General features: G+C 32.0%; 1 non-coding gene across 1 annotated transcript; it reads left to right on the forward strand.

Moving 5' to 3' along the window:
* Positions 1–22,324: 22,324 nt before the first annotated feature.
* Positions 22,325–22,430, forward strand: LOC123663782. The gene has a single exon (XR_006744704.1). It is a non-coding gene; the product is annotated as a U6 spliceosomal RNA (small nuclear RNA).
* Positions 22,431–23,809: the final 1,379 nt, after the last annotated feature.

A 23,809-nucleotide genomic window follows, 5' to 3' on the forward strand; every position in this document is an offset into this window, starting at 1 on the left:
AAAGAAACCGGTAGGTGGCGAAGCTGTCGGTATGTCACTATCAGAACAACGTCCATCAGGTCCAATAGTGAATGATAAAGAAGTGATCATTCAGTGCGCTGTATTTCATGCAGGATTTTACAAATTTTAAATTAAAACATAATTTTTTTAAACAGTAACTGTGCACGCTCTTGGTGATTCTTCTCTACATATTTTACATTCCGAACTGGCGGTGGTAGCTTCACTTTTAACAATAAATAAATAATTAAAACTAATGTAATAGTAATTTGTAAAACGATGATTCACAAGTACATTTGAAGCCAGTAGGCTTCAATAATTTTGATCAAAATATCATAATGACTCCTCACTCATAAATCAATCCTGCTCCTCATACTTGACTACGCTGATGTATGCTATTTGGATGCGTATCAGGAGTCTCAACAAATTAAAATGTTTTCAAAATTTTGCTATTTGCTTTATTTTTGCTTGCGTAAGCATGACCATATATCAAACTTTCGTGTTCAACTGAAATGGCTTCCGATCCCACTTCACCGTGATATGCACATCCTTTCTGTCATTTTCAACATACTTAATGACCCCAATAGTCCATCATCCCCCGTTCTCGATTGAAAATTCTCTTTGTAGCGCCTGTAAGCTAAATATGAAACGGCGACGATGACAATCCAAACCCAAGACAAACAGATAAAAAACAGTAAGAGAAATGGCCCTAAAACTGTTTGCAAATGAGACATAGAATGCCTATAAAACAACAAATTAGGAAGAACGACGCATCAACGTCACCGGGGAATACATGTTTTACCTTCTTTCATGTTTTACTTCCAGGGTAGCCTAGCCCCTCCAACGCTGTTTTCTCCGAATATTGAGCGATCTAAATGAGTCCTCCAGATTGAGACTGAAAGCCGAGGCTAAAGCGGCAAATTACAAAGCAGGGTTCCCATTATATTACATAAAATCTATCAAGTATAGCTTTACTAAATTATGTGTTTAACAAATATAATTATAATTTTTTATGTTCTGAGCTGTGTTAGTTAATTAATTATCACATTCTCCTTTGTGATTTGATCACGTAGAGATATACTGTATAACCCACTGCATGATCCTTAACTTTCTTGATGATGTATATAGTTATCAATTACGTTTTGTATCGTAAACGTTGACATGTTTGATATGAATATTATAAATCAACTCAAAATATACAAATGATACGTTGTTCAAACAATTATATTTAGCTAGGTATAGCTTATAAAATATTACGTAAGTTTGTCCCAAAACTAACATAGCTTACTCTATTCTTATCTAGCTCGTTGTGAGCAGATGTCGGGCAGTGCACACTGTGCAAGACAACGGTAATCCATTTATCGTTTCATGGAATGAAATTTTTATCTTCAGTGGTACAAAATATAGACGCAAATAGTCTGTTAGGTTTTAATTCATTAAAGTCCTACGACTGGACCGATACTTCTGCTCTTATTAAAAGTTTCAATTCAGGAATTAAAATGTAAATTTATGTGATTGCTAAATTTTCTTGTACTCAGTATATTATTGCAAAATATTATAATATCGTTGCGAAATATTTTGGTATAAGCAAAATATATCTAAAATATAAGCGTCTTCTTGCTACCATTCATTATAAAATAAGTTTATTGAACCTAATCTAGTGTTTATTTACAATGAAAACAGATATTAATAAATAAAATTTATTTATGGTATTCTGATGTAGTATTGAATTTTTTGGTAGGTGAGGTACATCTTTAATACTATAATTGTGTTTGTTCTTAAGCAAATAAAAATCCGACTTCAGTTTACAACGACAACTAATAAAGTGTGTACATCGTCAATGTAATCGAAGTTAAATACGCATTATTTGCTGGCTCAAATTAAAATGAAATGACATGGCAAGAACTAGCTTTGAAATGTGAAAAGAATCATCAAAATTAGATCACCTGGTGAAAGTTATGAGATATTTGAAGTCGGTGAAAAATTATTATTTTATTTTAACTAATATGAATTATTAAAAAAATATTATTGTAATTTAAAAATTGAATAAAGTAGTTTATTAGTGTGTTTTACCAACTTAACTAGTGTTGAAAATTGTATGTCCAATTGTGTCCATTGTTTGGATGAAAATTACTACGAGTATATTCATTCCTCCTCCTCTACTATTTGTGGAGTTGAATTCGTATTTTCGTATAATTAAATTCCCAGATTCCAGTGAATTAGTTTCTTACTGTCATGTGGTCGTATTTGTAATCAAATTCCAAACGTCATTGATACGGATACGAACACGAGAACTAATGTATTAAATGAAGTGACACTTAAGTTTTAAATTTGATTGTACCCATACAATGAATCGTAGTTGATGTACAAATAGAGAGAATAAAATACTTGAGAACAAGCTACTATAGAGCTTTATAATTCAAAAGTATTCTCAAAGGATAAAAACTACTACAGTCGGTTGGTGCGGGAGGCAATTAAAATTAATAACAGTAGACCTTCAAGTGCCATTGTTGAATTTAGAAACTGTCTGTGATATAAAAATTGTTAAGAGAGAAAATTTTGTAAAATATTCAAAATTTCAATGATAATGGCGAACAATATAAATATTTTATGATTAGAGGTCACGTAGTTTCTCAGTCAGTTCATGACTTCATTAACGCGTTCTACTGGTCTCAATAATTACAAAAATTAATTTTCATACTAATATCAGAATAAAGGATACTGAGAAAAAAAATACAGTTGTACAATCTCAAAAATTTGAACTGTTAAAACTTTGAGCAAACAGTACATAAGCGTAAAAAAATTAAATTAATATATAATAATATTTAATTGTTTTTTTTGATTGATTCAGCCGTTAATATCCCACTGCTGGGTATTATAGCCTCTCTATTCATGTAGGAGAAGGATTACATATTTATGATATTATCATTTAAAAAATCACTTTTTATATCAAGAAATAAATTAAATTTACCATTGGTGATATCATATGTCTATTTCAGGTTATATTTTGTTTCACAGACAGACAGATATTTGGTCTAGTTTGTATAGAGTTTGTGTTAGTAAGTTTGTGATAGTAAGTAATATGCGGAAAATTATTCTCTTGCAGTAATTATTCCCGTGCTTCAAATAAACATCTGGGGCTTTGTTTCCATGACAAAGGCGATGTGAATTAATGAGTATGCGTACGTTGGTCTGGGATTTCAAGTTCAAAGTGAAATGTTATGTTTCAAAGACGTTTAAGTCATAAAAGACCTTCTCTGAGTAAAGGTAAAAAGCATTTAACGAGGCTAAAAAGATTGAAGTGTCCTAACATCTGTGTCATGAATATCACACTTTTCAATGTTTTTACGATTTAACATCAGATATAAGGTCAAGATAGATAATAAGAAACAAAAATTAAAAAATTAATCTGAAGTCTAAACTTTCAGTGCCGATCGAATCAATTAAGCATACTCTTTTGCCACCAAGGCTTGGGTTTCTGTACCACGGTGACATGTCATATTGTGACATGGCGAAGCGCTGTATCGTAAATGTCGATCTCTATCTACTATATTATAAATGGCATGTAAAAGCATACAAATATATTAACACAAAATATTGAGGTATATGACCTTGTACCCAACTGTTCCAATAAATGAAATCAAATTTCTAAAAATAGAACTATTAATAATAAATTTTCAAATTAGTTAAATTGCATCGAATTAATGATTTTATTTCAAACACTTAAATTCAATACCGCAAATTTATAAATACCTAAAAATATAGTTCTCAATTTTTGAAAAATCAAAAACCTAATCCGTTCGTGAAAAGGCGTCCAACTCTAAATGTCATTGTCTCTTGCATATTCAGGCGAAATTTATTTCAATAAAACGAGACCTAGTTAATAAAAAAAAAACGCGCACATTTGTTCATGCGAGCGTATGTACTCGTAGATGTCTGTGAATACATGTCATATTGTATACATATACTCCTGGTGTTTTACTCTTACAATAGTATCACGATTTTAGGTTAGTGTTCGTACAGAACCAGTTCGTTTCGTTACAATTGTGATTGTCTAACGCCGAAACAGCGGGTTTTTCGAAAAAGACCAGATTTTACTCAATCGCGTAAATGAAGAGTTACGATTTAGCCTGTATTATCTCACTGCTAGGCATAGGCCTCTTTCTCCATGAAGGATTGGAGCTTAATCTAGCACGCGGTCCCAATGTGGGTTGGCGGCTATTTTATCTACTATAAGAAACGATCGCTATTGATATACGAAGCACACTGGGTAGAGCCACAAGGCAGACATCCAAACAGGAAACAAATCTTTGTATAAAGACAAATATGTATCTCGAGCGGGAACCGCACTGAGGAATATGGCTGAACAAAGGCATATCATAAACCAATTTTACCAATGTCAGAAATAGGCCACTTTATTAATTTTAATTAATAGTCAGACTTACTATATTATGTTATTATATTGACTTACTATACTATATTATGTAAGAATTAATCATCATTTTTAGAAGATTTGAAAAAAATATTTTAATTTTTTTTTTTTGATGGGTTATGTATGTGTTTATGATGAAACAACATATGGAGGAAAAACATAAATATCTGAAATTCGTCGAAGCTTTTAACACTTACCGACTTTTCCGATTTCCGCTTTGAAATTAATGTTTATTTATAGCTTAGATATTCTTGAAAAACATATCAAAAAATAAGCTGCACTTATTTGCTCTTAACGAAGATATATGAAAAAATGTAACACGAGTCTGGGAACGGAAATCGATATCAATTGCGGTTTCCCAAATTTATTTTGATCAGTACGTTGTGATATACTTATCAACCCAATCACAAAAAAGGAAAACTTAATATAGATAGTGGGTTTAATAGGGTAGGGTTAGTGTCTATATTCCTACATAATACTTATAGAAAATGCATAAATAAATAAAAAGAAAAAATATATCATATATCCCATCATAAACTGTTAAAATAATCAATAAATATAAATTTCAGATCAAATAACGTGACTTAAAAAAAAGGATGTAACCAAAAAGGATACACGTAATTATACCACAGAACACGATTTAAATCGTCTTTATCTTAAGATAGTGATCAATAAAATATATTTTAAAAGTCGTTAGTGATTTAGGCATTATTGTAAGGGCAGACTATTCTATAATACTATGTCATAATAATAGCACGATAAACCACCAGTTACACCTGAGGCATCCATTACAAGCAAATTATTATATTATTTTTATAGCCAATAGTCTTATTTGAAAAAAATATTTGATACCCCAATGCAAAATTTTAAAATATAAATAATTTAATTTTTACGTTATATATATTTTTAATATATATTAAAAAAAATATTTTTTTTTTAATTTTTAGACAAATTAATTTATTTCTTATTTTATTATGATTTGGCGTTGAAAAATACATACAACCCTATATTTTCACACTTCTACCACCAACCCCTATTTTTAAATAGCGTTTAGCGGCAAGACAACGTTTGCCGAGTCAGCTAGTATATATAAAAAGCATTCTACGAAACACGATTGAAGAACATAATTTTTAAAACTCTACCTAATAGTTACTGGGCTTAAAATTTTAGTATAAAATGATTACAATACAGTTATCAAGTGAAAATATATACTTTTCGTCTATAAGTATGTTTTGAAATTTAAATTATTTAGGCTACAAATCAATATTTAAAGAAATAAATAATCAAATAACTATGTGCATAATATTCCTCTTAATAAATATAAAAAAAATCTTGATCAATAAATAACACTTTTATTATACACATGCATTACAAAGTACACTTAGTAGCTATATACTAACACAAAACCATCATTCTAACTTCTCTATGTAAATAAATACAGATTTATCTATGTAATATATTTTTTTTCAATATGAAATAAAATGAGCATATTTTAAAAATAAAATCCTTTGAACCGTTTCAGACCTCTCTAGTATTTAACTGCAGCGCGCAATTTGCCCATTGTCTAACCGCTTGAGACCCACACACATATACAGGCAACTCTCGACAAGTGGAAAAGTAGGGTTAGCGAAAAAAAAAATGTTACTATATTTTTTACATATTTGGAAAATTTGTATCTGTATCATTTATGTTTGTGGTTGTTAGTGTATGCAAAGCAAAATTACCTCGTTTTGCACATTTACATTAATTATAGTTTATTAACGGTTAATTTATTTGTCATTCGTTGATGTATTCATTTGGATTAATAGCTTCCGACTGTGTCAAAGTAGTACAGATGCTATCACCAATGACATAGGAGAATACGTGTTGTAAAATTAAACAATTCATCATTGACAACTGACTTTATTTTTACAAATTACTAGATTTACCCGCGACTTCGTCCGCGTGGAATTAAACAAAAAAGTTATAGTTCAGTTCGCAAAGTTATAAAATAAATAAATTTCTAAATTAAAAGTAGCCTAAGTTACTCCTTATTACATCAGCTATCTGCTGCAACGAAAGTCCCGTCAAAATAGGTCCAGCCGTTTCAGAGATTAGCTGGAACAAACAGACAGACAGACAAACAGATAGACAGACAGAGATACAGACAAAAATTGGAAAAATGTTATTTTGTTATATGTACGTGCATACATCCATATGCATTTAGTAAAAAGCGGTTATTTTAATATTACAAACAGACACTCAAAATTTATTTATTTGTATAGATTCAGGTCTAATATCACTTCACTTCAGCCTATCGCAATACACTGCTGAACACACGCCTCCCCAAATTCGCGCTAAACATCCTGGTTTTCTGCAATTCTCATCCAGCTACCACCGGTAATCTTACGTAGATCGTCGGTTCAGCGGGCCGGAGGGCCTTTTGACACTGTATTTTCTAACACGCTGTCTCCACTCCAGAACACGTCTGCTCCAGCGTTCATCGGTCCGGCGACACAGGTGAGCAGCCCACTGTCACTTCAACTTGCTAATTCTGAAGGCTATGTCGGTTACTTTCGTTCTCTCGCGGATAGTCTCATTTCTGATCCTATCTTGGAGAGAAACCCCAAGCATAGCCTGCCGGTGATAAACCTATTAACCACTGAGACATCTCTGAATATATGAATTTAATCAACTAGGATGAAATCCATCTCGTTCCTCGTCACAGTATCAGGGCTCTGTCATGTCCATTGCCTTTAGGGCTTCTTCTCGAAAAATGAATTTATCAAGAAGAGCCCCTCCACTTCGAGGAAGTTGACAAGCAACTGCCTCCTGCGATTCCTGCACCCCAATCCTTGTGGTCCGATTCTCGATTCGTCGTGGTCTTGTAATTCCACTTTAGTATCCCATAACAACGTTATAGAGGCCTAAGTAGTGTGCATAGGCATGGCCCTTATAATGTGATGATATTATAAGGGCCATTATACAAGCCTTCGGTATCACTTTCAGTCAGTAAGTTTAAATACAAGGCACGCTACCCGAGTCTACACACTGCTGACTTCCACAACGTGGCTAGTGTCTTGTGGACCAGAAAACCGACGCCACCTTGGGAAAGCCCATCAATTTCACGGAAGTAGAACATCGTGGCCTCGCTGTTCAGACTTCAGATAACCACAGTATGTTTCACTTAATGTGACTTAGTTCCCAGAGTTACAATCTCAATAAAATTTTGAGGATTACTTTATTTGTCTTTAGATCAAAAGTCAACAACAAAAGTTTGTTACCAACAAAAGTTTTCACATGCTAATGAACTCCAACAAATTAAGTTGACATTAAACTAAAAGCACTAGTTAATTTGACTAAAATATATTTTTTATTATTAGAGATTACAGATAAAAAAAAATTAAGGAATCGAAAATAGAAAATTTCCCTTTAGGTTAGCTGATAGTTAAGACATTAATATTCAATAACATAATTTCATCATGTTTTTATTTTCATTTTTTGTCAAATATTATATTCGGTTTTCAAGAATGACGGAAACTTAATAATTTAAAGTACTCACGTAGGCTGGACTTTTTTCATTTTACATAATTCCTATTTAATGTTCATGGAATCTCAAATAGATTAATTCTATATCACTTTTAATGGTTTCTTTCGTTTTTTATATTAAGTGAAAAACTTTAGGCAATTACAAAAGTTTTTTCCACGGAATTTCTTATAAAGCTACTAAGCTTGGTCGAATTTCAACTTTAGAAAACTGTATTATACTAATATTTGATTAAACGTTAGAATCGTTGCTGTTTAGTATATGATGACTAGTATACTACATACTGTGACAACGCGTTGTCGCAACGGTCACAGCACTGGTTTGTGGCTGTTGCGCTGGCAGTTGCGGGTTCGATCCCCGCACATGACAAACATGATGTTTGCCGTGGTCAAGGTATTTGCAGTCCTTGTGGGTATCCCCACCGTGCCTCGGAGAGCACGCTAAGCCGTCGGTCCTGGCTGTTATTATGTACACCTGATAGCAATCGTTACTCAAAAATATATCCGCCTACTCGTATTGGAGCAGCGTGGTGGATTAAGCCCTGATCCTTCTCCTATATGGGGTAAGAGGCCTATGCCCAGCAGTCTGATATTATAGGCTGAAACGTATACGACATACTGCTGCAATTATGATTAAGGTAAAATTTATGCTAAAAGAAAGAAAAACAGCTGAAAACGCTTTTTCTCATCTCTGAGCTCGTAATTCTTCTGGCATTTTTTTTAAACAATAATTCTTACAGTACCTCACGTAAAACAGTTGTTTATTTATGATAGAGCAGTGTGAGTATTGTGTAACATATCAAATGTTTTTAGAAATAATTTAAAAATAATTCATTTTATTTTTTCGACAGTACAATTTAGTCACCCTATGAATGCATGAGGTGCTGGCACTGTGCCAACGGTACGTATCTCAGATTTGCTAATAGATAAATTGTTCAGTGCATTCAACCGAGTCAGCATGATATGCTCATATTTAAACAAATACTGAACTAATTCGAACTTTATGATATAATCACATAACCATTAGAATTTAAATAAAACCGCAATGTACCGCAATTTCGTTTTAATTGTATCAGCAGGAGAACATATCACAGAAGTTATATGAATGTTGTAATATTGTTTTACGAAATATTATATGGTATTTATCCCATATTCTTAATAAATTATCATACGAATTTATTCCAAATATGTATGAAATACCGAAATGTAATATTTTTACGCTACTAGGAAAATATACCACGAAAATTTGCCGAGCTTTACTTATGTACTTCCATTTACCCAAGTAAAGATAAAAAATTTATATTCCCGAATAAAAAAATATATTGTATTACAGTTACCAGGCGTACCTATTATATAAATAAATACAGCAGTTGTTTCATAGTTCCCGTAGTAACTAATACTTAATCTGTGATAGCTACATATCAAAGTTTTTTATATCTAAGTATTAGCGAGTTTTGATTAAAAAAAATCATAATACTTACAATTTCATCGAATGAAAACCTTTAAGTATAATTATTAATGTATACAAATATGATAAAGTAATTAAATTTTTAAAAATATGTTTTTTGGTCGTTCCTTCTTAACCCTAACACAGAGTCTTTCTATTGATTTTTTCACGAGGCGACAGCATATAGATTTAAAAACCTTACGCACGTTATTACTTACAAAAAACATAACGACTTGTTCGTTGAAATACAATAAAGTATAAAAACTTTTAATTGGATTTAAGTATTAAAAAAACGGATGATATCCAGGAGTTCTAATCACACTCAGCGTCCTCCAGTAGGATTTAATCCTGTGTCGGGGGTCTGGAAACACATACAATACACAAAAAGGAACGCCTAGACCATGACAAACATCTATATGGGCAATATAAATGTCCGTCATGAGCGGTGATCGAACCCGCGACCGCTACGCCAACGCGTCGTCAATTTATCGACGAAATATCACAATAATCCTATCAAATATTTTTACAAATACATATAACAAGAGTTACAATCGTTTACTTATGATACATTAATTGTCTCACATTAGAATGAAGTATAAAATTAAAATATAATACAAATATAATAAATAAAAAAAAATCAAATTATATAAAGTCTACAAAATATAATAAAAATTTATAAATGTCAAACTATATCTCACTTTATAATTTAAAACATTTTATTTTTAAAGTGATCTAAAAATATTCTATATACTTTCAGGTAGCCAGCCCCTACGATATTTATTAAGCTGTCAGAGAAAAAGTTGGTGAGTATCCTTATCTTTACTTTAGGCCCTTCTCAGACGCGATGTCAGATAAATCCTATCAATTACAGGTATACGAGTATAACAAAAAAGCTATTTTTTTTCTCTTTGATATGGATTAGTACTTGTGCAAGGACGTCAGACTAAAATCTATACAAATAAATAAAATTGGAGTGTCTGTTTGTAATATTAAAATAACTACTTTTTACGAAATGCATATGTATTATGTATGTATATCAAAATAGCATTTTTTACAATTTTCGTCTGTCTATCTCTTTGTTTGTTCTGGCTAATATCTGAAACGGCTGGACCGATTTTGACGAGACTTTCACTGGTAGATAGCTCGTATAATAAGGAATAGCTAATACTTTTTTTTGATATTTATTTATTTTATAACTGCAAATTGAACAATAACTTTTGTTAAATTCCACGCGGGAAAAGTGAAGAACTGTTAAATTTCATAATAAACTTTTATTTTAATGAAACTTACGTACATACAGAACACCCTAATTACACATATTTTTGTGTCCTTATATAAATACTTGTCCTGAAAATATTATTGATTATGGAAACAAATTAATTTTATGTCTACTTAAACTAGCTACACCAATTAACATAACTTTATGTGACAAAACACAATTTTCCATTAAAATAACGACAATTAAATATATAAATTAAAATAAAAATGTTTTTAAGAAAAATTGTTTTTTGCCATTTAGGATTGTCTTAATTACTGTTTGTAAATGCCTTTACACCTTTATTATCCTCTTATCTCTACCGCAAAGTTCGCGCAACAAAGGGGAGTACAATACCTACTTTATTAATTTTTAATTCTTTGTTCAGAATATATTATGAGAGGAAGGTAATTCCGATATCATCAGCATAATAAAAATAATGTTGTTTCAAAATAGCTTCTATAGGGATGATGTAGTAAAAATTTTACTAATCTTTATTATAGTTGTAGTACCCCTATTGTATCAAGATCCACGCTGTTTTTCCTGCTTTAAGTTTCGACTCTTGTATGTCTATTAATTATAACGCAAACTGCTCACCGTATATAAATCGATATTAGAGCTCGCCTCATTCGAACGAAATGATTGTTGTTATGAATTATTCATTATTTGCGGCATATTTTTTGATGACTGTTCTTTTGTAGTAGTGCTCAAAGTTCCATTAACGTCTGAGTATAATTTTATTGCTTCTTACTACAAATACATGTTATTATAATATTGTTGATGTTGATAGCTATTTTTTTTTTTTTTTTTTTGATAAATATACTTAGAAATATTACATATATAAATTTATAAATACAAATCATTACTTGATTAGTTAAATAGCTCATTCGCTTATATTTACGGCTCAGCTCAGATCATATTTTGTACTGTGATTAAAAATTCGATAGAACACGTGAAAATATATCAAACAATCGCGAGCACAAATCAAAGCTACCGTAAAACAAAACAAAAAAAAACTTTTGAAATCATCCCATTCTTAGTGGCGAAAACATCGTGATGAAACTTGGCGTAATCTAGAGAAATTTTAATATATTAGAGTGGCGTAACAATAATGGATTACACGCTTGCTCTACTTTTTTAAAAGAGCTCAACCGTAGGGTATATGGAGTCTGTTACAGTTAATTATTTTACAATAAGTTTTATATACATTTATGTTCAAGACTGAGAAATTATCTGCTACGAAGTTCGTTACAAAAAATAAAAAACAAGAAAAAAACATATTTTAAAAACAATTTGATAGGAATGAAGCTGTCAATCATATAGTCACAGCAATGTTGCCATAACAGTGACACAATTGGTATATTCCGAGGTCTAATCGAGTAGCTTTATAGATTGTCTCGGAATAACAATTAGAACTTACGTCGTCAGATGACATGATCGTTGTCGGGAATAGTGAGAACAGATATCTACTTTTTAAAAGACAAACAGAATCGACCTTTTTTGGTGAATACGATTATCTATTCCTGAATATATTTTACTGCGGTGGCATGTCGATAAAATATTACTGACTCAATCCTCATAAATCATTATTAAAATAATGCGTTTGAATCGACTTAAAACCACCTTTTTTGCGCTTGAATTAATTTATATTTTTCGAATTTTTATTCGTAATTTTTATTATTACTTATATTAAAAACAAAAAATGTGCGATAGTTTCAAAATATGATAAGTAAGAATTAAAGTATAATATTAATTTTTGTCTTGTAAATTATATAGAATATCGTTGTCCATGTCAGTGATACGTCCCGCGTCTTTGTAAAGTTTAATCTGTTTTACCTGAAACGTTTATTGTTTTTAAATTAAATTCTATAACAAAACTTAACCGAACCGTAAGCTAGAAATGAGAGAAGCTAGAGTAGCCAAGTATTATTTCAAACCTAAGAAAACAATCCTTGGTTATTCTCGACTATAAATAATAATTTGTGAATGCCAATTTTAGTATTTTCAGTTTAAATAATAACAGTTATTAAAAAAACATATCAATATTTTATTACCACTTTATGAATATTAAAAGAAAGAAAATATAAATAATTTATGAATCCAAATGGAAATTGAAGTGAATGGAAGTAATCGAGCAGAGAATTTGAAATAAAATGTAGCAGGATAACATAAAGAGCAAGAACGTGCCTTTGCAATCTGTGCCTATTACTATACTGATATGAAATTCATAACAGCTACGAAATGGCGACCGTAACTAGTCCGGTTTTCTTTCGTGTTTCATAGATCTCACGAATAATAAAAGAAGATGATTCGGTGTCTAGTAACGTCTATAATAAGTTTGCTCAAGTTATGCGTAATAGTTGATATAATCATATAAAAGATGCCCCAGAAGAATAGAATCGTACTTTTTTATTTTGATGTCTCATTTCACATTTTATTTTTTATTTCTGTTTAATATGGAGTAGAGTCAGTAACTAAAACTATCCTTACTTATATAATATCACCAAAGTTTTCATGCGACTATTTTCTACATTTATATATTCAGATCTTCATTTACATAGGTAGTTTATTTTATCTTATTCAACAAACTTCATTAATTCAAATAACGATGACGGCGAAAAATTATATTCATATATCTCTCTATAAAAGTTACGTTCGTTAACCACCATTTTCAAATGATAAGGTTGAGTTAGTGGAGTTAATAACAAAATATTTCATTCAATACTAGAAATTACATAAGATAATTTAATTTTTTTTTATGTCACTATGTCGGCAAACAAGCGTACGGCTCACCTGATGGTAAGCGATTACCGTAGCTTATAGACACCTGCAACACCAGAAGCATCGCAAACGCATTGCCGACCCAATCCCTAATCCTCCACATTTTAATACAAATAATTATTTATTAAGAACATATAACATTGACTAAGAAATAATAAAAAGAAGTCAATCATAAATGCCAAAGCTAGTGGATAAAGTTGCGGATGATACAGCAATTTTTAATACAATACACAATAATATACAATAATTTTAAAAACACACACAATGAAAAATATTAAATATCAAGGTCTCAGGTTAAACTGACAGATCTTAACATCAGCACATTTGCTACTGAAGTTTTATTTCGGTATTCCCTCCCAGGGAGGGAATACTGACTTCAGAATAGACTCTTCTTATAAGAAAAATTGATATTATGATAACTTCCTCAAACTTTACTATAGAGTTCGTTTAGTCGTAAATTATACTTAGATCCTCAAAACCCTAAGAGCTTGGTAAAGTTGTATCATTTAATGTATGCAATAATTTACGTAATAGTTTTGTTTCGCAGTACAACCTACAGTTTATTTTATAACTACACGTACAAAATATATTTTTTTTATAAATAATGAAAATTCAAATCGCAAAATGTTTACAATTTTCCTAATATTTAGTGGATATTTAATAAATTACAACAGATATTCATCATTGTATTCAGGGCTATTTATATCTTTAAAAATGACAATTTGTACAAACTTTGGTCCCCAATTTGATCCAGTGACAGGAGCTTTCGCTTTAGTTACTTGTAGTTAACAGATTATAACATTCTAATACTTTACACAATTTGACCCAGCATCTAATCTAAATTATCAAAAAAGATCCAAAAAAAATTTTCTTCTATAAAAGACCTCCGACAAAAAGGATATAAAAAATAATTCTATTTGTTAAACGCTTTGCAACATCTCGCAGTAAATAATTAAAAAGTATCAATAACAGTAAATATTAGTCAAACTAAAATTTCAGAAAAATCAGCACGACTACTGGATTACTAAGGTTAGATGATTCCATAAAAAAAAAAAAATAACCCTACCAACCTTGTCCGTAATATTTTTACAGCTGCTGAATCAATTACAACGAAAACGAATCTCTTATCGAGGGTTCGGTAACGTATAATCGTATGACGTTAAAACGACGGTAAATAAATATTTGCAGGAATCAATATCGTGACCATTAATAATGTGGCCAGTTGCAGTGAAGGAATTGAAACAGTTACATCCTTAAACGAAAGCTCACGTACTAAATTTTCGGTTACCAAAGCTGAATTTTTAAGTGCCTGTTTAAAAATTCATCTCGTGTATAGCAGCGAAGTAAAATTATACGAGGAAACCTACCTGTCTCGTTTTAAAATATATACATATATCACCTAATTCATATAGCTTATTTGACCAATAAAATGAACCTTAATGCGGTAAAGACGAGTTCTCCCTCTTATTTTTCTCTTTTAAATTAAAAAAGGCTTTTTTACTATAGTACAAACATAGTTGTACAGTAAAGAACAGCAAACCTATTAGCCGTAATTTGACTTTACCAATCAAAAATAAGTCATGTAGGAGGCCAATTGAAAAATAATGACAATGGACATTTTAATTGAATTAATGACTTGATAGCTAAAACGAACAGTGCAATTTGTACCGTATATTTTAATTGATCCCTTTATTTAGAAACGCTCGTTCGCTTGTCAATAAATAATCCATTAGACGATTGACACATAGGCAAATAAAGGCAAGCTTACTTGATCCACATTGTCAACATTGATGTTAGTGTGTTGATATAATTATGATATGATTTTAATTATACGATTAATTACGCATCCATGTAAAATATGTATATTTAAAATTTTAACAAGATCTATATAAGTCGAGGTTTACGTGCCTGGTATATTTTATATATAGGGTAAAACCGGGATAGATGCCTCACTTTTTGAAATAGCCACCTAATTTTAAAAATATGATTTTTATACGAATAATTTTTATTAGTTTAGCTAGCTCAATCCTTCATGTTGAATTATGACTATTTTTTTTCAACCTAGCCAATGCAGATTAAGCAGAAATTAGCTTTTTGTGAACCCTTTTTTTGAGGATAGATGCCTACCTATATGGATAGTTGCGTCACCATGAAAATAGTGAGTAGGATAGATGCCCTTTAAACCGTGTAAACGAAAAACCAAATGTTAGGTTAGGCTACTCCTAAAACATCGATTGTCTCCAAGAAACATGGGCCATAGCAATGAAAATTTTTTTATGTTTTTTTATATCTTTTAATTGTTATAATTAGAATATAATTTTTATATCACACAGATTATACTATATATATATATATATATATATATATAATAAATTTAATTAAATTTTACAAGCATTTATTCAACAAAAGTATAAATTCTTAATTGTTGGTCTAAAATATTCATATCAAGTGTCAACATGCACATTGCACAATCATACTTTCTCATCGAAAGCTGACTGTAGGTTTTTTATAGTCCAAGAACATACTCGACCTCGCATTTCTTCCTTTCTTTTATATTTTCGTGGCATAGTTCTGCTAGAATGAGTAAAACATCCAAACATAAATATACCTAAATACATAAAAAATATAACAGACACAAAAAAAATTATACATATAAACTTACTCTGTATATGGTGAATGAAGGGATAGATAGTAACGATCGCTACCAGATGTATATGAAAACAGCCGGGACAGACAGCTTAACGTAATCTACGAGGCACAGTGGGGAGACCCAGAGAATAGACTTACAAACTGGAAAGAAATATTTGTACAAATGCAAGCACCCCTTCCGGGCGGGAATCGAACTAGCAAACTCTCGATGTTTAGGAGCATACATGGCTGCATGAGCCACTGAGAGGTTGTAATAGAATATACAAATCCCAAAAAAAAACGAATTTAGGAACATAAAATAAAAAATACTCGTACAAATATATAATGAATTTTTTATTTATGAAAAGTTAATTTCAGAGCCTTTTCTGTACCTTTCATCACTCTGCGTCAAGTCTAAGGGCACCTATACCTCAAAAAATCAGGGCAACTATCCTTTGTGATTGGGATAGATGCCCACGTATTTTTTAAATAAATTATAAACAAAATAGCATCTATTTACAACTATATGCAGACTCAATGACCCAGTATATTGACGTGATAAAAAATATAACGGAATTTATTACTATTTATAAAATTATACAACCTTAAATACTAACCTTTAAAACTTTGACGTGTTTTTAAATTTCGCCACGGAGAAAATTACACACACGATCCAAACGCGTCCTTGCCACACGAATATCTGTGGATATCCGAGGTACGGGGTGTCTTCGACTCCTACTTATGCGATTAATTTTTATTTGTGAGTTCGGGATGTTAGGTTTTTAGAACATGAGGCATCTATCCCACTGCGGCATCTCTCCCGGTTTTACCATAAATGTATATAAAAGATTTGTTTTGAACAACCTAGAATTTTGCCAAATTTAATACGGACATTCAAAGAACGTACTTAAAGTTACTTTACAATGCACACAAATTAATTAACCCTAATATTTTATGTTGAATTGATTTGATTTTGAATTTCATTTTAGCATGTAATTTCTTTGATTGGTGTGTTATTGTCCACCTAATTGTCATCACTTAAAATTCTTCAATCTTTAGCATTTTGTTGATTGTTTTTGTTATTCACAGAGTTTCTGCAGTTAGTTTGGTGTGTTTGATCTGATATAACTATTATTTTAAATCGATTTTTATTTATCTTTTCTTTATGCTGATATTATAATTGTTGTGGCTACCTTAAAAAGCTGCGCACTGTAACTTATTGTTCAATTTATATTACTAACTTAATTAATTATTATTAACTTAATTAAATTAACTGCTGTTTGACTACGGCAGTAAAGAATATAGCCACCCCCTCTCTTCCCGTGACTGTCATAAGAGGCAACTAAGGGATAACACAGTTCCACTACCACCTTGGAACTAATAAAGCCATCGATGGCGAGATAACTATCCAACTGGTGGCTTTGAAATACACAGGCCGAAGACGAGGCGACAAAGCCAGCCCTACGGTCACCAACCTGACTACTTAGAGTGGTGACTATGAGCAACACACATATGTTTACACCATTTCTGGCGCGAACCTGTGAAGGCCTATGTCCAGCAGTGGAATGCGATAGGCTGAAGTGATGATAATGATGTGATAAACTGAATTACCTATATTATTATTTACTTAATTAAAGTTGGGTACAGCAGGAAATTTTTTACTAAAAAATGGAGTAGCCTAACTGGGGTAGTACCTCGACCTTACAGAAGATCGAAGTTAAATAATACTGTTTTTAAGCAGTGTTGTGTTCCTGTTGGTGAGTAAGGCGGCCAGAGCTCCTGGGAGGAATTGGGGGTAGGGTCGGCAACGCGCTTGCGATGCTTATGAGGAAAGGGTACCGAAGAGACTTTTCAAAAATAGGTATTTGAATAAAATGTTTCTGTCACGCTGCATGCCGCTACCGCGCCCCGCGCCATCTCCGCCCCGTTTTTTCTATGTGTGACTGTCGTGTTGTTAGTGTGCGTGCGCCGGCTATTCAGCTATTAATTGTTGACGATATTTTAGTATTCGCATCTTTCGTTTGTGATTGACTACGAGTACATATAGCGCATAGTGCTATTTTTCTGAATTTGGCTTGTTTTATTGAATTTGTTCTGCATCGTATTGCTGTGACTCGGCTTACTATTATTGAATTTCGTAAACTACTTATTATTTATGTTTTATTATTTTGAATTGGATACTCTTTGTGACTTGATACATGTCTATATTTTTGTGGGTAATTATCGAAATACTTAGGTACTTTATTTATGAATTAGGTATGTAATTACATGGTTGAGGTGTATGTAAGAATGGGTAATGAAATACATACATAATTATAGTGTATACATGTAGTACATAGTATAAGTGTAAGTATAGTATATATATGTAATGTAGTACATACACAGTATAAAATGTTTGCCTTAGTACCTATATAATTTGTAATGTCTCATGTTTGTCGCAGTTATTAATACATGGGTATAGGTTATATATATTAATTAACATATGTTATATATGTAATTGCGGCGATATAACAATGGTTAAAAATAATATTATAAATAAAAAAAAAAAACAAGAAAAGCCGCCTGCGTGAAGAACTACTATTAGAAAGTCAATTGAAAAAGCTGGAACAAGATAAAAATTCAATAATTACACAAAGATAGCTAAATAAATTACACCAATTTCAAACATTATGTACTGTACACTTACAAAAATCATGAAGGCGACTTTTTCAATTATTATTTTATTTATGTTTTTTTAGTTAGGCAAATTACGTAATCGATTGAATTTTTTTAAAGAGTGGTTGATTAACATGACATAACATAACAATACACTTTATTGAACACCAACATAAAATAATAATACGTATCAGATTGATTTTAACCGACTTCCAAAAAAGGAGGATATTCTTAATTCGACTGTATTTTTCTTTTTTTTTTTGTGTGACCGAGTTCGACTTGTACGCAAAGGAAAAAAAGCCGACTTCAATTACACCGACATGTAATACAACAAAGGTAGACGAAAATATAGTCAAGTAAATACGCGTTATTAAAGATTACTCAAAAATTTGTTATCAGATCTCGATGAAATTTAAATATGACTACACGATAAACATCAGCTTTCGATTAAATTAAAAATCATCAAAATCGGTACACCTAGTAAAAAGTTATGCGGTATAATACAACGTAGGTCGACGAAAATAGTCAAGTAAAAACGTATTATTTATATTACTCGAAAAGTTGTTGTTTGATCTCAAATAAACTCAAGTGAGACCAAATGACACACACCACCTTTCGATTAAAAAAAAATTTGTAGAAATCGGTCCACTCAGTCAAAAGTTCTGAAGTAACATACATAAAAAATACAGTTAAATAGAGAGCTTCCTCCTTTTTTGGAAGTGGGTTAAAAATAGAAACCGATTTTACACGTCTATAGAATTCCTAAGTCGACAAGCTTGAACAGTGAAAGATTTAGTATAAACGAAAGAGGAGTGAGAGGGAAATTCAAGAAGTAAGCTTTCCTCAGAACGAAAACTGCGTTCATTGGAATCACTAAGAAAGTTAAATCGTCGTTTTAGATAAGCAGGTACAACATGATTAAAAAGAATAGAGTAAAGTAAGTTGAGAATATACGTATTCCCGAAGTAGGGAATTGGGTGCCACTCAGGGCGTAACTACTGCCGTATCAGCCGTATCAATGATACGGGGCCCCCTATTTACAAGGTGTGTAAGCAAAAATTAGTAAAATGCTATCCACAATGTCACTTAATCTTGTGCTTCCTGGAAAAAAGAATAAAAAAACTGTCATACATACCTATAGAGTTTTAACTTCAGAAATGACTGAAGTCTAAAAAGCAGTCCCCTTTTATCCGAGTCAAGCGTGCGCCCAATTGTTGATAACATTCTGTATCGTTTATTTCGGGATTCAGTTAATCATTATGAACAATGAATTAATCTTTTTTATATAAGAATGGGGCACACAAGCAGACGAAGCCATCTGATTTATAACGGCTACCGTCGCCCATGGCCTTTAGAGAAAAGATGTAGACACTAGACGCTTTAAAACCCCCAAATTTTAGCAAGGTCATTCCACACTTTGAATGTACGCGGAAACATTGCGCGCGAAGCTCGCACATTGGTTGCAAACCACTGGTGGATACAATTAGCACCACTAGACTTCTTGACATCGAAATAATGCAGAACACGACAAACGACACTGCTCATAGTGCACATTACGCATCGCGTGTTCGCACCGTGGAATGCTCGGTGGTGCTTTTCCCTCATCGTCAAGAGTTGAATTCGACGCAAAAAGAGTGCAAAGAATTTCGCTTACTTTTTCGCATAATATGCCAGAGAGCCTTCAGGTTCGCGCAATGATGGAAGTGTAGACTAAAAAAAGTTACCTTCGACAGCTTTTGTAAGAAACAAAAGGCATGGGTTCCATTTGGGAAGCCCAATAGTCTCTCACCAATTCTGCTGTGTTTGAACTTTGCCCTAGCGATTTACTACCTGTAAGACCTAGAGGCAGCGTTGAATCTCTTCTTCAGGTTATGCGCCTGTGAATCCCCCATATAGATGCGGAAGATTCATAGGAATTCACTAATAGTATTGGCCTCACAGGCTGAAGCGAACGATCCCCCGCATCTATTGCTGCAGGTCAAGGCTAATAACTCTCCAGCTTGGAACTACAAGCTCTTTAAATTAGCTTAAAATCCGAAATTCAAAACATTCATTCCATTAAAGAACTCATGGAATTATTACTGATAACATTCAATAGCCTTGCATCCAATTTTCCGGAGGTATTAACTTGATGTTTTTCAAAACTAAAACTGATAAAAAATTACCTAAGGATTTCGATGGAACAGGAACAGCTACAGCAGACTACACTCACTATTGTCTATTCTAGGAGGAAGTTATAACTTATAATCAATAAACATTTATTTTAATTCAATGCAAGCATTTTTTGTGAGAAATCTTTACCCATCATTTGCCTGCCCCCCCCCCCCCACTAATTTTGATACAGGGTCCCAAGGTTCCCGGGGTTCCAAGGAATGCTACGCTAGTGGGGCCACTTGAGTTTTTTACGTAATTCAGAAATATGATTCTATTTGCGAAGTCCAAATACAAATCGCATAGGTACATAGATTCGACTAAATTTAATAATCTGCTCCTCAGTAATGTCAAGAAAACAACTAAGCAATTTTTTACCGATGAAAAAAAAACAGAGGAGGTTCTAAAGTCGCTACGTACCTATATTTATTTATGTTTGACCATGCATAGCTTTTTACAAAGTATTCCGAAATTGATAAAAAAATATATTGGAAAGAGTAAACCCCGAAGTTGTTTTTCGCCTAGGAGGCGAGGAAGAAGCGCGGCTCGCAGCTTGCTTGGCATAGGCATGGGAAAGAGCAGTCCTAATTTTTTAAACTTTCTTATTGTATTTTTTATTAGTATTACGGTAATAATAATCATAACATACTTTTTTGAAATCCTTGTATTGAGCCCTTTTGATACCAAAAACAAACAACACAGTTATTTACCATAATTATCATTGTTATTTGTTAGCGAAACCCTTCGTTAGCCCAGGTTTGCACAGTGTTACAATAAAAACCGCATATACAAATACGGTTTTATTGTAGTTATGAAAAGAGAAATTATTTAATTTTGTTAATACGAATTTTAGAAAATATCGACTAAAAATAACATCACTAGTGTATCGATATAATTGTCGACTATGAGGCATCACTTCGCTGGCGTATATACGTATTGCTTTGACCCTTCCCTCCCCCAGACCTATCCCCCAAAAAGCAAGAAAGGGACAACTGCAGCTCAGACCGTTTTAGGTATATAATTTTTGACCAAAACAGTGTTTCGTAGTCGACTGTTTTCTCCTCAAAACATGGCAATTTTTTAAAAATTTTTTTTTAGAAAATAAAAGAAGACTTCGGCTATGCCCCTATGTTTTCATTTTTTTGAAAATATGCATATATTTTTTTTAATGACTGTCTGAAAATGTACAAAAAATTATGCAATATTTCGAGTTTTTGAAGTCTCCTAATTCCTATGATAATAAGAATATAAAAAAAATCAAAACATAGGGGCATGGTCATGGCAGCAAAGAGTTCTATGTCACAAAATATTTGATCTAGTGTCATTATCCAGGGAGAAAACAGTCGACTACGTTTGTATGGAGAAAGACCCGGTACCCTTTCCTCTTATGGTGTTGCAAATGTCAATAAGCTACGCTAATTGCTTACCATCAGTGACCCGTACGCTTGTTTACCGACTCGCTTCGTAGTACATATTCTAAAATTGTAACGATACAAAGAAGAGTAGCATGGCCCCTGTGCAGGGATGACACGCAAAATCGTGAAACGTTCCACTTTTTTTTGCAAGATGAACTAAAGATTCGACTAACAGTGACCTTTAGGTATAATTATCTAAATCGTGTGCACACATGCCCGCAGTGTGCGAGGATATTTACAAAAAAAATTGGCTACATAAGCCACCCGCGAGCACATCAAAGACAAAACCAGAGTTGAATGTAGTCACCGTGGCCTTAATCGATCGAGAAAAGATTAGTTAAAAAAAACCAGAAATCTGTATAAACAGTGTTGTAACTTCTAGTGATCCTTAAATAAATTAAATAAATAAATATTTTAATCCAAATATGGTTTGCGTTTTTTGTGTGAATATTTTGTATATAAGTTATAGTACCTGGATGGCGAAACTTTACTCGGTATTTTATTTTATTTTTTCGATTTCTTGGACACAATATGGTTTTAATATTTTGAAATAAAAGAATATAAAATAATCAAACGTAATAAAGTAAAAGTTAAACTTTAAAATGAGTTACAAAATTCTACTGTGAAATTTACATATTAGGTCAGGGGAAAAGTTTCTTCGTATTTTATGTAGAAATTCAACGTAAGATTTTAGAAAATTTATTTACATTCATTATAATATATGGGTGTGTACTATTTTGTACGACAACTTGATACCATCTCGTAGATAGTGACGAAATTCCGTTGCTGTAGAAAGTTTGGACTTGCACCAAATTGCACAATTTTATTAAAATTTTCTTTTGTCAGGATGAATTTTGTTGAAATATATAATTTATATAAAATAGAATTTTATACGAAAGAAAATTATAAATATCGATATTCACGACAAAAAGTGGTCATAGGAGGTGTGGCGGGTTAGCTAGTCTGATTATACTAAAAGGTATAAAGTTACTTTTGAAAAAACATATGACGTTATTATACAACCTAGGTAACATTACCTAGGTAACATTTTACTGAGTCAATTTCGAATACACCAAAAGAATATTGAATTTAATCAGTCAGAGTATCTTTGAATCGATCGGATGAGATATTCGAGAGTAAGGTTATTGTGTTATGAAGGAGTGGACGCATATTGTGTCACATCTTGTGTAGACGGCTTCGACGCTGGGAAAATTGCTTCTTGCTCGGACTACCCTCTAAGATTTATCGCCAGTGAACTTAATACCCTTTGAATTATATAAGATTGCTATTAATTAATGCTTTTTGAAACTAGATACCATGTTGTATTTTGAAATTAAAAACTTTGACGTTTGTAACTGATTAGACTAGACGACTACCACGACGTGTTTAAGTTTAAATAAATTTTATTTAATAAATAAGCTAATAATGCATTTAGTTATTTACTATATTTAACAATATTAGAGTATTTTTTTATTTAAATCCTATCTCAGAAACTATGAGTTTAGATGAGTTTTTTGATAGCA

The sequence above is a fragment of the Melitaea cinxia genome, chromosome 20, assembly GCF_905220565.1.
Source record: "Melitaea cinxia chromosome 20, ilMelCinx1.1, whole genome shotgun sequence".
NCBI lineage: Eukaryota > Metazoa > Arthropoda > Insecta > Lepidoptera > Nymphalidae > Melitaea > Melitaea cinxia.